Source organism: Pogonomyrmex barbatus, unplaced genomic scaffold (assembly GCF_055798465.1).
Source record: "Pogonomyrmex barbatus isolate J1 unplaced genomic scaffold, ASM5579846v1 scaffold19, whole genome shotgun sequence".
Lineage (NCBI taxonomy): Eukaryota > Metazoa > Arthropoda > Insecta > Hymenoptera > Formicidae > Pogonomyrmex > Pogonomyrmex barbatus.
The window spans coordinates 3,986,713-4,003,701 of NW_028297115.1; the positions used below are offsets into that span (position 1 = coordinate 3,986,713).

The 16,989-nt window shown below is 31.8% G+C and overlaps 1 protein-coding gene across 8 annotated transcripts in view; it reads left to right on the forward strand.

Moving 5' to 3' along the window:
- LOC105423837 (uncharacterized) overlaps positions 1-16,989 on the forward strand; it is an 80,432-nt gene that overhangs the window by 16,284 nt on the left and 47,159 nt on the right. The gene's annotated exons all lie outside the window — the stretch shown is intronic.

The following is a 16,989-nucleotide window of genomic DNA, read 5'->3' on the forward strand; positions in this document are numbered from 1 at the left end:
ATCATAAAGAATCCATTTTTCATCGCCTGTAATGATTTTATGCAGAAAATCTTTTTTCCGGAACTTTGAAAGCAAAGTGAGTGCAGTGTCACGCCGACGATTTTTATTGTCTTCGAACAATTCATGTGGAACCCATCTGCCTTTCTTTTGAACCTTTCCCATCGTATGTAAACATACAGAAATGGTTTGCTGCGTAACGCCAAGCTGTTCTGCAAGCTTCTTTTCAGTTTGCGCAGAGTTTATATCCAGCAGTGCTTGCAATTCGTCCGTTTCAATCTTTTGAGGACGTCCAGCACGTGGTTTATCTTTAAGACTGAAATCTCCTTAACGAAATTTTTGATACCATCTTTTACATGTAGTATGACTTACAACGTTCTTTCCATATGCAGCACCAATCATTGCAGTGGCTTCAGCAGCATTTTTCTTCAGATGAAACGCGAAGTGGATAGAAAATCGAATATGCTCTTTTATTATTGCTATCGTGAACATTACTGATTTTTGAGGTTATATGCATCAAACGCCAAACCGTATGGCATTTTAGAAGGCCAAATATCAACGCTTTAAAACCGCAAAAGAGCGGGAAGATATATAAAATTTAAATTGTTATTTCGGTTGTATGAAATCTAAAGCTCAGAACTTTTTTGTACACCTAATATATGCAATAGCTAAAATCAAGAATATATATTTATAAATAAATTTTCACACAATATATTCTTAATTTTTATCATAAAATAATTATTTACAAAGGGTTTAAAACCTCTAATTAAGCTCTATATATAATCCATGAAAGTTCATGAAACATCTGTAATTCATCCATACAACCTCCATGAGACATTTACATAGACATTTAATCTAGAGGTCTAATAGAGTTCCATTGGAGCTCCATCATGGAAGTAACATGTCCATTAGAAGTCTATCTGACTTCCACCATGGAGATAGATGTCGCATGAAGGCTGTGGAGGTTATGTGGACTTCTAATGGATATCATGTTCCGTGCGGGCTAGAGAACCGTCCATCGTGGAGGTTGGCTGAACGGCTAATGGACGTCCATGGTGGAATTCTAAAGGACCATCCACTATGGAAGTTGGGTGGACTTTTAATGGACGTCTATCTGATTTCCATCGTGGAGATAGACATCCGATGAAAGTTTAATGGAGCCATGAAAGTTTAATAGATGTCCACTAGAGATTATGTTCTATGTGGGCAGTGTTTTATTATTTCAGTATCATAAATCAAAATTTTATAAATGCTAACTGGCATATAATATCATGGATAATTTTGAATAAGAAGTTTGGCTACTTTTTTTGCAAATCTATCGAATTTCTCAACATCAATTTCTTGACTTTATGCAATGGCTTGAAGAAGAAACCGTAAAATTTCGAATAATCATTTCATCTAATCTATTTATATTCATAGTAATTAAAAGATTTGCAAAGAATCTCCATACTGCTATTATTAGTTGTTCTTACAACTTATTATACAAAAAAATCAATTCATCTTATTTCTAAATTCTTGTTGTATTCTTTTTTTTTCGAGTCTTGCAATTTTGTGTTTTTTTGTATTTTGCACGGATTATTTTTTAATTTTTGGATTGTAAGAAAAATATTACTGCCATCAAAAATCCATTTTGAAATTAAAATAAATTACATTCTTTATTACAGTTTAAAAATGTATAATATACGTTTCGACTCTAGTTTGAGTCATCCTCAGTGTATATAGAAATTAAAGATACAGTACTATATTCATCCGACGTGTTCACTAACGTTAATTTCGCTAACTCGAACTACTATGATTGCCGTTATGTCATTTTTAAAGAGATAGGACAATCTTTAAGGGTTGTCAATAATCGGATAGACACGACTCACACAAACCGAACAAAGCGCAGGAGCGCGGTTCGCACCGAGCAGCACACCAACAACGCGTTCGCATGCCTAGAGCTCCAGGCAGTGACTGAATGCGGTGATTCTACAGGTCAACAACTTGTCAGCAAAACAAAGCTGGGCTATAGTCTGCTCAAGACAGAAACGTATGCGTGGCAAGAATTCAGTATCAAACTGTGAATTCAAACAATTATTCTGTCTTTTAATAAAAAGCATCTCTGAGATCAACCGTTTCTGCAAATTACATTCACAATCTAATACTTTCACATCGTCCCAGTCAAAATCATGATCGCAATTCAATCTATGTTCGGTAATGACTGAATGTGTGTTCGTGTTCCTATGTATATGACTCTGGTGTTCATGCAGTCTCGTTTCTAATTGTCTCATTGTCTATCCGACATAGCACGCATCATAGCTGTCGCAGCAAATCTTGTACACTACATTCCTTTTGGAATGTGCTGGTAGAGCTGGTAGTCCTTATGAACCATGATCATGCCTCTCAATTTATTCATACTGAACTACGCGGGTTTTGCGTTAAAATCGTCAATAATTTTTTTGAGTTTAATCACAATTTCCGGAACAAAGAGTAGAGTGAACCATGTTCCTTGTGATTGTACTGTTGCATTTGATATTCTTGATTTATCTTCTCGCCTGAATAAAGTTTTTAGTCTCGAATGGATACTATCAAAGATAAAGTTGAGAGGGTAAAAAATTCATTAATAAAGTCGTAATTATCAAATTCAAGTTTTTTTTGGTGATATTTAGGATGAGACAATAAGAACGCTCTGTTGACGAATCCAACAATAGTGCTTCTTTTTTGGGCGAGAGAGTGCTGGGAGTGAAAATTGAGGTACCTTCCCGAGAATGTGGGTTTTATGAAACCAATCAATCTCGACGTTTTTATTAACAACTTTTAAGGTCAAATTCAGAGAAAATTCAACTCGCTCCCCCCCACTTCAGCAGTAAATTGTAATCTAGAGTGGTACGAGTTGAACCTTCCAAGAATCTCATCAATCAATCGGGAAGGAATTGCAATGTCATCAACATATTTATAAAAGAATGGTAAATGTGCTGTTACATTCTTAAGCACACTCTCCTCCAAATCTCTTAATATTAAATCAGCTATGATCGGAGACAATGAGGAACCCATGAATGTTCCAGAGATGCTTTTTATTAAGAGACAGAATAATTATTTGAATTCATCTGATACTGAATTCTTGCAGCATACGTTTCTGTCTTGAGCAGTCTGTAGCCCGGCTTTGTTTTGCTGACAAGTTGTTGATCTGTAGAGTTACCGCATTCAGTCACTGCCTAGAGCTCTAGGCATGCGGATGTGTTGTTAGTGTGTTGCTCGGTGCGAACCGCGCTGCATTTCTGCGCGTGCTTTGTTCGATTTGTGTGAGCCGTGTCCATCTGATTATTGACAACCCTTAAAGAGTGTCCTATCTCTTTAAGGATGACATGACGGTGCAATCATAGTAGTTCGAGTTAGCGAAATTAACGTTAGTGAACACGTCGAATGAACACGATACTGTATCTTTAATTTCTGTATACACTGAGAATGACTCAAACTAGAAATTAAAACGTATGTTATACATTTTTAAACTGTAATAAAGAATGTAAATTGCGTACCATAAACAGCGCTGATTCTCACTGCCCTTTTACATTGTATTCAATATCGAGAATCATCTCATTAATATAAAATAAATTTGTCAGTTTGATGATATTTTTGAATATCAAAAACTTTTAACTTTCTATGTATTATTAAATTAATCCAATAAAGCTTGCAAGATAATTTCAACAGATATTCGTGTATCTGTTATTTGCTTATCGCTTCTATAAGAGGACGATCTTTTTTAACTGCACTTTGTAATATGATAGATATGGATTCATACAACGTTCAATAGAAATTTCCCGCAGTCTATGTATTTTAATTTCGACAATTGCAGACTTATCATTAATGCTAAAGCTTTTTCTTTTGTGTACAATATCTGCGTTTCAATTATTCTTTCTTCACGAAAAAGTCTTATTCTTGATATATCTTCAAGATTATCAATGAGGTATGACAAAATTGCAGCTATATCTTTGTTATCTACTTGCTTATGGATTCAATTTTGCAGCAAATATTAATTCCTGTGGAATATTGCCTACTTGTAATGTTTCAGTACATCTCTTTTCTTCGATAATTAAGTTTTGAAAATAGTTTTAAGTTTTGTGCAGTCGAAGTTGAAATTGCTGGTTCATATGTAATCTCTAATATCTCCTCTGGAATAAAAAACCTATTTTTAACCAGGTAACATTGGTTTTCATAAATTTTTCATAATTACGCGCTAATTTACACCTTTGATATAAATTTTTAAAGAAAATAATCTTATCGATTCCTTCTCTGCACTTGTTTCAAAATTAAAATCATTATAATGTTCCGTAACAAAGTTTTATGATTATTTAAATTTTGGTCGGATTCTTTTAGAATTGAAAATAATTCAGAATATGATGTGGACTATATTATTTTTGGAATAATAGAACTAAAATAAAATACGAAAAAGATGATGTAATAATTCGTTTAAAACTAACAAATACTAAATATTAGGTAAATCGGAAATTCCGTCCATTTAGCGGCGAGTAGCTATAGCTAGAACTGTCGGTAACTCTAATGTCTAAACCAAGCTTTATTTTTTAATTTTACCATCTGTCAATAAAATTCAATATATATATATATATATATATATATATATATATATATATAAAGGTATACGTTCGCATCAATAACATTGTTTCTTACTGCATCAAAAATGTCGAAATTTGAGTCAAATAAGCGTCATTTGTGCGAAGTGTTAATCTTTTGCTTCAAATGGAAGAAAACTGCAGCTAAAGTTCATCGAATATGAAACGAGACAGCATACATTTTGCTTCATGACAAAAAATCTTTCTGAAGACCCAGTCTTTCTCTATATAATAAACTGGCTTATTTACAATATTCTTAATTCTGTCTTCTTCACAGGATAAAAACCTGTCAAATTTGATTTCCTTAATGGATAAATAATTCTCTTCGAAGGTCGTTTCCTCTTCTGAAACTTCACTACTAATATCTTCATTTGCCTAAAATCTTCGGCTCTCAAAGAAGGACACGATCACTCCTTTATTGCATAAAATCGTTTTTCCTTATTGATTTCTCCATTCCTTATATTAAATTGTTAATATTTTAGCAATTTATTATTTATTAGTTATTAACTAAACTATTTTATTTTCTTTCTTTATATTTTTATGTTGCTCGATTTTTCTTATGACTTGTATCAAAATCTGTTGATCGAATTCTCTAATTCCCAACTATCTCTCTCTCTCTCTCTCTCTCTCTCTCTCTCTCTCTCTCTCTCTCTCTCTCTCTCTCTCTCTCTCTCTCTCTCTCTCTCTCTCTCTCTCTCTCTCTCTCTCTCTCTCTCTCTCTCTCTCTCTCTCTCTCTCTCTCTCTCTCTCTCTCTCTCTCTCTCTCTCTCTCTCTCTCTCTCTCTCTCTCTCTCTCTCTCTCTCTCTCTCTCTCTCTCTCTCTCTCCTCTCTCTCTCTCTCTCTCTCTATCTATCTCTCTATCTCTTTCTCTCTTTCTCTCTCTCGCAATCTTATCCATTTTCGGAACTTCCGTTTACAATCTCTTTTCCTATTATCTTACTCATATCTCTCTCCTCTCTAACCTCATTACCCCTCCCTCCCTTCCCTCTCCCCTCCTCACTCTTTCCACCTCCCTCATTCCAACTCTCCTTCTTCCCCCAATATCTTCTCCATTACTTCCTGCTAACTCCCCCCTTCCCTCTCCCCTCCTCACTCTTTCCACCTCCCTCATTCCAACTCTCCTTCCTCCCCCAATATCTTCCCCATTACTTCCTGCTAACTCCCCCCTTCCCTCTTCCCACTCCCTGTATCTCTTCCACACATGCTCCCACAACTCTATCTCTCTCTCTCATATAATCTACATATTTTCCTCCTCCCAATATCTTCCTTTCCTTATTTCATTTCCTAGCTTAAACCTGGTCACCTTCCTCTATCTATTTTCCCCCCAGCCTTTAATCAAATAACCCAGTATTCTTTCTCTCCTCACCCCTTTATACCATTTGCTAAATTTAGCGTTCTCTATCCTCTCCCTCCTTTCTTCTTTTTGCATTCTTTTATCCCTTTCTTCCAATTCCCGCCATCCTATTCGTTCTTTCCTCTATTCTCATCCCAATCTGCTATTTCCAGCCCCCTTTCCTCAAGGAACTGCCTCCTTTCTCTCTCCTATCCTTTCATTTCCCTTCCTCTCAACACTCTTCCCCTTATCTCTTCCAAACACATTTGCGCCAACCTACCGCCTCTACTCTCTAATAGCCTCTTCTCAAATCTCACTGCCCTTCTTCCGGCTTTGCTTCTCAATTTTTCCCTCTTTATTTTTTCCTTTACTAAATAACCTGGCATTCTGCCTTCTACTCCTAAAATCCACCTCAAAAATTTTTCCATCTTTTCCTTTTCCTTCCATCCCCAAATTTCCACTCCGTAATCTATTACCAGCCATATCAACACATCAAAAAGCCATAATCTCCTCTCCCAGTCTTTCCCAAATCGTCTTTTTCCTATTCCCCATACCTGCCCCATTACTGCTGCAGCTTTTTTCATCCTTTCCCTTACGTGAGCCTCCTGACTTCCATTCCTTTGCAACCTATACCCCAGATATTTAAATTCCTTTATCTTTTGAATTCTTCTTCCCTTTCAACTTGACGTAGCCTTATCCCATCTTCCCCCTCCCCTCATAAAGCTCATAATCTTTATCTTTTCCGTATTTAACATCAGTCTCTTCTCATCCAAATATTTCTCCAATCTTCCTATCATACTCCTCATGCACTCCTCCTCTTCCGCCAACAATACCACATCATTCGCAAGCCAACGACTACATTCTTTCTTCCCCTAGTTTCATTCCGTCCCATTTCACCTTCCTCAATTCCTCTTCCAAGTCTGCGATCAGTATATTGAACAGCAAGGGGCTCAGAGGACATCCTTGTCTCAATCCCTTTGCTGTCCAAAACTCTTCTCCTATCTGTCTTCCTATCCTTATTCTGCTCCTGGCCTCGCACAAAATCTCCTCTACTCTCTCTACTGACCCCTCCCTCACTCCTCTGCTTCTCATCGCTTTTACCAGCTCTCCTCTGTTCACCGAATCAAACGCTGCCCGTAGATTTACAAAGCCATTACCTTCCCTCCCTTCCTTTTCACTTGTCTATTGATCAAATAATTCAACACGTACACGCTGTCGTACCCATCCCTTTTCTAAATCGTCTGATTCGGTGGTGTCAGCTCCTTTCCCTCCACCTCTTCTCTCAACCTTTCCACCGCGTATATTTTATATGAAGTTGGCATAATTGTAACTCCTCTATACTCTTCAACTATGTCTTCTCTATCCTTTTCCCCCTCTCTCTCCATACCACCTTTATCTCTATTCCGCCTAAGTGTCGGTCCACAATAGGTGATTTAAGCTTTAAGAAGTAAGAAATTGACCAATTATAATCGAATATGAAAAGAATAATCGACTATGATTGGTCAATTTCTTACGACGTAAAGATTAAATACTTATTGTGGACCGACACTAACAGCTCTCTAAAATAATTTTTTCCATCTTAATATCCTTGTTCACCTTCTCTTTCTCTCCCTATTTATCAGATCCTATATCTGACTCTCCATCCTAGCTTCCTCCATTTTTTTTGTCATCTCTCGTTTTCTTCCCTTTTCTTTCTCTCACATCATTCTTTATATATCCTCTTTTTACTTCTATATTCTTCTCCCTTCTTCTGTTTTTTCTTCTATTTTTTTAATGTCTTCCTCACTTCCCTCTTCTTCTGCTCACACTCCTCATCCCATCATCCTTTTTCTCTATTCCTCCTTGCCCTCTCTTTTTTTATCTTTTCCAATGTTCCTTCCTTCTAATTCTCTCATACCCTTCTGCACTTTATCCTCCATCATTTCTACTCTACCTAGCTTCTCCCTAAACTCCCTCCCTTCTACATTCCATATTTTCCTGCATACTCTCTCATTCTTCTTTCTTGCTTCCTTCATATCCTCCTTCCTTCATTCTTAGCACTATCGGATGATGATCTGAGTCCACTTTATCCCCTATCTCTAAACTCCCTATCTCCTCTCACATCCTCTCTTCTATCACCACGTAATCTATCGTCGACTTCCGTCTCCCCCCTGTGTACGTCCATTCACTCCACTCATCTCCTTCCACTCCATCATTCACTATCACTCATCCTTTCTCCTTGATGTACTCTACCATGATTCTCTCTTCTTTATTCATTTTTTTGTCCTTCGATTTTCTCCCTACTTCTTCCTTCTGCTTTTCTTCCCAATTTGACCTCCCCTCTCTCTTTTTCTGTTCTCGCGTTAAAGTCTCTTCCAATTACCGTCTTTATCCCATCCTGCTTTTCCTGCATCCATTTTCTCATCTTCTCCAACTTTTTCTCTATATCAGGAGACATGGTAGTGTCTCGGATGTCAAGTCAAGATCAACCGAGAACACTGCCGTGTGACTTTACGCGAGTCGTCGAGATTCGAGCATCTGAAATTATCGAATTTCAATAACGGCTAAACCAATCAAGTTCTAAGTAAGCTTGACCGATAGCTTGAGTCCGACTTACATAATAAAAGTATTTTTATTTTTCTGCTACGTGCCCTACAAGCAGAGATATTGCTATGCAAAGTCCGATTTGGAAATTTTTACTTTAAGAAACGTCATCATCATCGCCTTTGTACGGCTGCAACGTCTATCACGAGATGTCATTATTAATTTTATCGACCCAGCGAAAAAGAGTTGGGATATGTGTCTCTCGATACCTTCGAAAATCGTAAAAGTTATTAGGATAACATAATAAGATAGGAGATTATAAGAAAAAAAAATTGAAAAAAAAATTGCTATCTATTTTATCGATTGCCGCCGGTAATATAATATAATACTTCAAAATGTCTGATATCACTATAAAATTACCTTTTTTTTAAAAAAGGTAAAAAAAGGGTGTCAAGTATAGTGGAATACTTCAAAATGTCTGATATCACTATAAAATTACCTTTTTTTAAAAAAAAGGTAAAAAAAGGTGTCAAGTATAGTGGATATTGCCAACTCAAATGATTGTGTAAAATTTATATAAAAGATTTGATATCAATAATTGGCGCCAAGTTATAGTCCTACAAACATGGAGCTACAAGTCCATTTTAATCAAATTATATATTTCAATCGTATAAAAGATTTGATAAACCACTGTTTTAAAAAAATAAAACTCAAGTAGTAGTTTCTTTAATTTAAAAATAATAAAAACCAAATTATGTGTATATCTTTCTATCCATTAAAAACTTCTTTTTCTAACCCAAGTGGTAGTAATTATTTAGCTTTAAAATATTATTATATCACAAAATTGCTTTACTCAACCTACGTTTTTATCACAAAGAATTATAAAGTAACAGTATAAAATAAATGATAAAATTTTATTTAAATAAAAAAAATTTTTATGTAAAAACACTTGGCGCTGCTTAGATCAAACGAAAATGCAAAACTAATGATGAGATTATTTGAATGTTAGAAATAAAGGCAAAATTTATTATTTAATATGATTAAATTATAGTTACACACCACACACACATACACACTCACACACACACACACACACACACACACACACACACACACACACACACACACACACATCCATCTTATTCATGTTCTTTTTAGAGGTATGAGCAGCGCCAAGTGTTTTTACATAAAAATTTTTTTTATTTAAATAAAATTTTATCATTTATTTTATACTGTTACTTTATAATTCTTTGTGATAAAAACATAGGTTGAGTAAAGCAATTTTGTGATATAATAATATTTTAAAGCTAAATAATTACTACCACTTGGGTTAGAAAAAGAAGTTTTTAATGGATAGAAAGATATACACATAATTTGGTTTTTATTATTTTTAAATTAAAGAAACTACTACTTGAGTTTTATTTTTTTAAAATAGTGGTTTATCAAATCTTTTATACGATTGAAATATATAATTTGACTAAAATGGACTTGTAGCTCCATGTTAGGACTATAACTTGGCGCCAATTATTGATATCAAATCGTTTATATAAATTTTACACAATCATTTGAGTTGGCAATATCCACTATACTTGACACCCTTTTTTATCTTTTTTTTAAAAAAAGGTAATTTTCTAATATACGTGATACTCCTTACAAATAAAATAAGTGAAAAAAAATTAAAAAATGAAAAAAAACATAGAGAAAGTGATGAAATGTCTTTTATCTCGTACCACCGCATATTTCTAAAAGTCATCTATCTACTTGTAGATCCTGCTCGATGTCGGTTAACCTCTGTAATGGGATGACTTGCTACTGCAATAATGAAATAAGTGATTACACGATCTCGGCTTAAAATATGATAAATCTAGTTAATGAATGTTACTATATTGTCGTATAAATAGTCTCAATTTTAAAATCTCGATTGCACATGTAATTCTTGTAGATAATTTAATTACATATATAGAGTCATGAACCTATATTATGTTTAATGAGAATCATTTTCCTTATGAAAATTATTGTATATATTTTGCTTACTTGTTTACGAATTTGTTAATAATTATTTCAAATATGGGAAATATTTTTCTCATTTATATATTATATTATATATATAGTATATCATTTATATATATAGTTAATTAAGAAGAATAGTAATTAATAATATTTTATTATTAATTCATTAAAAATGTCTAAAAAATAACGCTTAAATAATGATATATTTATGGCGATAATGTTTCGTGACAAATGTTACATTTATTTTACGTCATTATTTAGTACACTGACGAGTGACGAAAAATGACCTTAAATCATCGTCATAATGACGTCATCTTGAATCAGAATATGTTATTATGATATTTTCAGAATATGTTTCAGGACAATATCAGGATTATCAACAATTATTTATTAAAAATGCATTATACATAAATGAATCAAGCTTTATTAATTATAACTCGTTAATTATACAAAACATAAAAATTTTTATTTTGAACATATGAAATAAAATATACATATATATAACATAAATTATAAACTCTTTAACATAAATATTTTTTTAAGATAATTAATTTTTAAAGGAACTTTATATCTTTATATATATACATATAACGAATTTTTAATATATAATTGTTAATAATCTTAACATTATCCTGACACAGTCCTGAAACGTATTCTGAAAATACCATAATAACATATTCTGGATCAATATTGATTACATTATGATTTACAGGATGGACATGTTTAAGACTTTTTCAGGACATCCCTAAGGATGCTTATGGGATATTCTGAAGTTATCCTGAAAGTCATCCTAAAGTCATCCTAAGAAAATCCTCAGGATAGCCTGAGGCTGAGTGAAGAATGAGGACATCTCCAGGTCATAATGAGGCGCTTATTTGCTAGTCCACAGGATGTCCAGACATTTTTGTCTAAGTGTAATGTTCTAAATATGTCCTACATATCCCGGGATATTCAGGACTTATACAGGATTATCCTGAGAATATCTTGTGCTATTATAATCAGAAAAAGACTATGCGCGATCTCTAAGATAGCGGAAAGAGAGATTGTAAATAAAAATTAAAGAGTTAAAAATTGACAATAAATTTTAATTTGAATATTTAAATTCGTATATAATTTAAAGAACCGAAAAAAAAGAAATATGAGTGTGTAGTCATATAAATGTATGTATTTCGCAGATATTATATTGATACAGAAGTTGGGTAGGATTTTATCAGGGAATATCGTAATCGTAATAAATTTTTACTATACTATTATCTCCAAGAATAATTAATAATCCTATAAACCCATATATCTGCAGATATACATGTATATATACATACATACATACACACACACACACACACACACACACACACACACACACACACACACACACACACACACACACACACACACACACACACACACACACACACACACACACACACATATATATATATATATACGCATACTGGGCGGGGCACTTTTAAAGTGTTGCAAACTGATTCTTTGAAAATATGCATAATAGCAAAAAATATTTTAGACAAAAGTTGCGTGGTTTTAAGAGAGACATGAGACTGTGCTTTGGCCTTGAATACTTATTTGAATCATGAAAATCACTTTTAATTTTTTAAATGGAAACCCCCATTTTTATTACACATTCCTGTAGTTTATTTTGAAAGTTTTTCAAAATTCTATAATAAAGTATTTCTTTATTAAACACTTTTTGAGTTATGAGATTTGAATTTAACATATAATTTGATATAAAATATAACATATCTTGTAAACTATTCATTTTTTGTCAATTATATCTTTTATGCACAAAATAATAAGATGAATCAGTTGAGATAAAGAAAATATATAGTTGTTTTTCAAAAAGGATACGTCGTCGCATATTACATTTTTTTAAATAGCTATGTGTTTTCTTTATATCAATTAATTCATTCATTATTCTATGTATAAAAGTATTAAGATATAGTTGCCAAAAATGAATAGTTTACGCGATATTTTATACTTTATTAAATTGTATATCAAATTCAAGCCTCATAACTCAGACAGTACTTGCTAAAAAAGTATTTTATACTGTTTATGTTATTATATATGTTTTAGAAAGGTAAGCTACAAAAACATATAATTAAAAATGTGAGTTCTCATTTAAAAAAACAAAGTTGATTTCTATATGACCTTGGCAACGCCACCATAAAATCAAATTGATAAGATCAATAAATGAACCTTTTGAAACTCTATAACTTTCCCATTAACATTTTTTTCTAAAATGAATCCCTAACGAGTCATTTGACTGTTTCCATACTTTTAGTAGGATCCGTAGTAATATGAAATATTAAGAAATATGGTACTTGTATATTAAACTTGTATATTAAAATATATAAAATTTTTAAATGCTTCATGGTGCTTAATCTACGTGAATCACTTCTGCCTATATATTATGTTATTCTTTTCTACATCTCTCAAGATGGTTTTGAATCACAAGGAGAACAGGTGATTAGTCAAGATATTTTCATGCGCAGGCTGTTCTTGTGCGAAAAAAAATGATACGTGTCCGGCCGTTTTTGTCAATAGCTCATAGTTTTGAAGAAATTGATTTTTAAAAATTAAGTATAGTCGACCGATATATAGACGAGATGTTTTATACGTTTGATCATCGCTTTACTATATATCGATAAATCTTATAATTGTGAGCTATTCTAAATCACTAAAATTTCCTGTGATGTATATCATTGGTTAATCGAATTAGTATATTATACCATTGGATAGCCAATGAAAGACCACACCGACGAAATACTAACCTTTTCTAACTTTTTATTAATAATAATAGCTACATAACAATAATAAATGATAATTATATCGCATAAACCATCTTTGATATATAATGCATAAGAAACTCATATACGAAAGTTGATATTAAATTATATTATAATCACTGAGAATTAAGATAACAAAGGTTCGGCCTTAGCGACGCATACTCCCTCCGTTGTGCCAACTTTCGGTTGACAGCAGTCAGGGGTAAAAACATGTGCACTCGCTTTCTGTTTTTACAATGAACTTCTTTATAAATCCTTTATAAATTAAATATGAAATTTAAAAAATAACAAACTCTTAATATGATATGATAAGAAGAAAAAATTAATAAAAATATGAGAGTAATAATGAGATAATAATTCTCTTTTTCTTCTTTTTTCTTTTTTCATATTTAAACTTCATTACAATCCATTCGGCTCCAATGTTCGAGTTTATTTTAACATTGGTGTTTTCTTAGTATTTTCCAGTATTACAAGATTAAATAATTTTAGTGAACATGACAATCAGGAAATTATGAATTGTTCAACCGGTTCACTCGAAATGGTGTATGTTGACACATTACTTTTTTCATTTATATATATATTTTAATTTTCCATTGAAGATGATTGGAAAGGAGTTGAATGGATTGTAATGGAATTTAAATATGAATAATAATTAAATATTATAATAATTAGTTTATTATAATAATTTATAATAATAATTAAATAGTTAAATATGATTGGAACCTAGACGAAAAAGAGCATAATTATTACTATGCTGTTACTCTCAGTATCTTTTATTAATTTTTTCTTTATAGATATCCGATCTATAATACAGTGGCGTGCAAAAGATTTTCTGATCGATGATATTTTGTATAATTTATTATTTATGATATTTTTGTATAATTTATAATTTATTAAAAAAAGCTGAATTTTAATCATTATCAAATAATAATATATCAATATAAAATACATAAAACAATGCATAATACGTTAATTCGCAATAAACCTCTGTGTAAAAGACCTGATGCTATTAGAATTCTTAACAGATATAATATCGTTTCGTCATGATAGTTTTCATTGTTTAGAGTTTGTTCAATCTCAATATAACCGATTTAACATTAAAAACGTTATTTGTTGGCTTTTATGCTTCTTAATTTAATCATTGTTATTAAAATTAGGTTACATTATATTACGTTAAATCTTACAAACAAACAGAGTTATCGTCAATTTTATAATAAAATTATATTATTTACAGATGTAATCTACTTTTTTAATAAAATATATAATAATATATTAAAAAATATTAATTATTAATATATTAATAAATATTATTTGTATAATTATAATATGTACATTTAATTACGTATTTAATTTTATTCAACTCTATTTATCTTCTTTGTTTTCTTTTTTCTCTTACAACTTCTCTACTTGTTTCAATTATTTATATTAAATTTATATTAAGTTCTTTTTCTTATTAAGTTTTTTTTAATCTTCACACTTTTAATTAGATATTTTCTTCCGCAATCTAATACATGTTTACAGATTTTTTTATTTTAATACGTATACGTATTAATACGTATTTTCTGTGTTGATATTCTCATCAATATTCCCATATATTTTTGTTCTTGTTATTGAATGGAAACAAATCAACTCGTACTAAGCGGAATTGCGCATGCGCATAATTTCGATTAATAAAAAGTGGACATCGTATCCGTCCTTCTTTGATATCACTCCTCTCGTCCTTACATTGAGTTTATATTCCATTCCTATATTTGATAAATTACACTTAGTTCATAGGAAGTCATTGAAATATAAACAGCTCGACATACGCAAATCCAAATTCGCAAGAGAGTAATTAAATTTTCAGAAAATAGAAAGTCTTCTCGTCAGATTACTTCATTTCTATTGATAAATAAATCAACTATGAGTGATATTATTATAAATATCATTGGATGATTTAAAAGATTGCGAGCGTAGTGGAAGACCACAAAAAATATCTAAAAAAATAAATTATATCATTAAACGTAAATCAATTATGGATAACAAAAAAACTGCTGCGAGCTAGGATAAGAATCTTGCTGATATTAGCCGTAGTACTTTGAGACGAAGACTACGTGATGTAGGATTTTTTGGCTATATAGTTATTAAAATCATCAATCAATAAAAGGAAGGCTCGATTATAATTTGATAAAGATCACAATTGGACAGTTGGAGACAATTAGAAAAAAGTAGCTCTCTCAGATGAAATCTTAATTTAATCTTTTTGGAAATGATGGTAGACAACCTGTCTACCGATGTCCTGTTAATATCAGATATGACATTTTACTTGTTGAAATCAATGGATCTATGAACGCTGTGATTTATATAATGCTATTTTAGGAAAAAATTTGCTAACATATGTCAAAAGAAATACCACAAGATTGGACAATTCAGTAGAATAATGATCCCAAATATTATGAAAGTTGTTAAAGGAATGGTTTTTTTTGCTACAAATGTGAAAATTTTTAACTGATCATCTCAATTATTGGAGTTGAATCTGATAGAACACTTGTGGGAACAACTAAATCGTCAAGTTCAAAAGCATACACATTTAAATAAGGCTGCATTATCAAAATCATTGAAGGAAGAATGGAATAAAATTCCACCTGCTTGCATTAATCAACTAACTGAATTAATGCCAGATCATTGTACCGCTGTTATTGCTGCAAAAGGGCACAAAATATTAACGTTAAAATATAATTTATTAATTAAAGTTTAAATATAACTTACTAATTAAATAACTAATTAAAATGCATTATGAAATATTTGAATTAATAAACTACAACGCGAGACATGGCATTTACTCGGCAAGCAGGATCTTGGTTGCTAAAGTCTTTATAATATGAAAATAAATTCAATTAATTTTTATATTACCAACTACGTGCCGCTTTTTTAGCAGACTTTCAACGTAGTTCTATAACAATTCAATGATCAATATTATTGATATCGATTAAAAATCTCTTTTAAAAGAGATATTTCAATAATATTGATCATCGATTATAGAATTATGTCTGCCGATGGAAGACATCTATTGTCTATTTGTTTGAAAACGACTGTAATTATCATTATTGTTATTCTTCACGCGGCTCCTAGTGTTCTTTCAAAAATTATTTATCCGGTTATTGCGATAAATATTATCACATGTCTCGGTGGTCGAATGGATAAGATACTCGCGCGTTAAGCGTGCGATCCAGGTTAGAATCCTAGCTGGGGTAATATTTTTCGCAATAAAAATTTTCAATAATCGGGAATTAATCGATTTCAAATTTGATGATCGATTTAATAGGGAAGGGGTGAATTTAGATTTAGCTTTAAGTGGGTTACGTTGCAAGATCATTGAATTAACGACACGTAGTTCGCAATAGGCATTGTCTTGGAATTCAGAAAAGTAAAAATTATTCGACACGAAGGACCCAATCTGTCGATGGAAGCCATCTATTGTCTATTTGTTTGAAACGGCTGTAATTATCATTATTGTTATAAATAATATTCTTTCTATAATATTCTTTCTACTATATTATTTTGTTACTTATATCTTATACTCAGATCTGATAATGATTAAAATAGGCTTTTTTTTTAATAAATTAGAATACAAAATGTGACTGATCTAAGAAACTTTTTGCATTGTATTCCTGATAGACATACATTTTTGTTATTATTATATATCCAGATTGATCAGGTCATTTAAAGTTTGTTTTC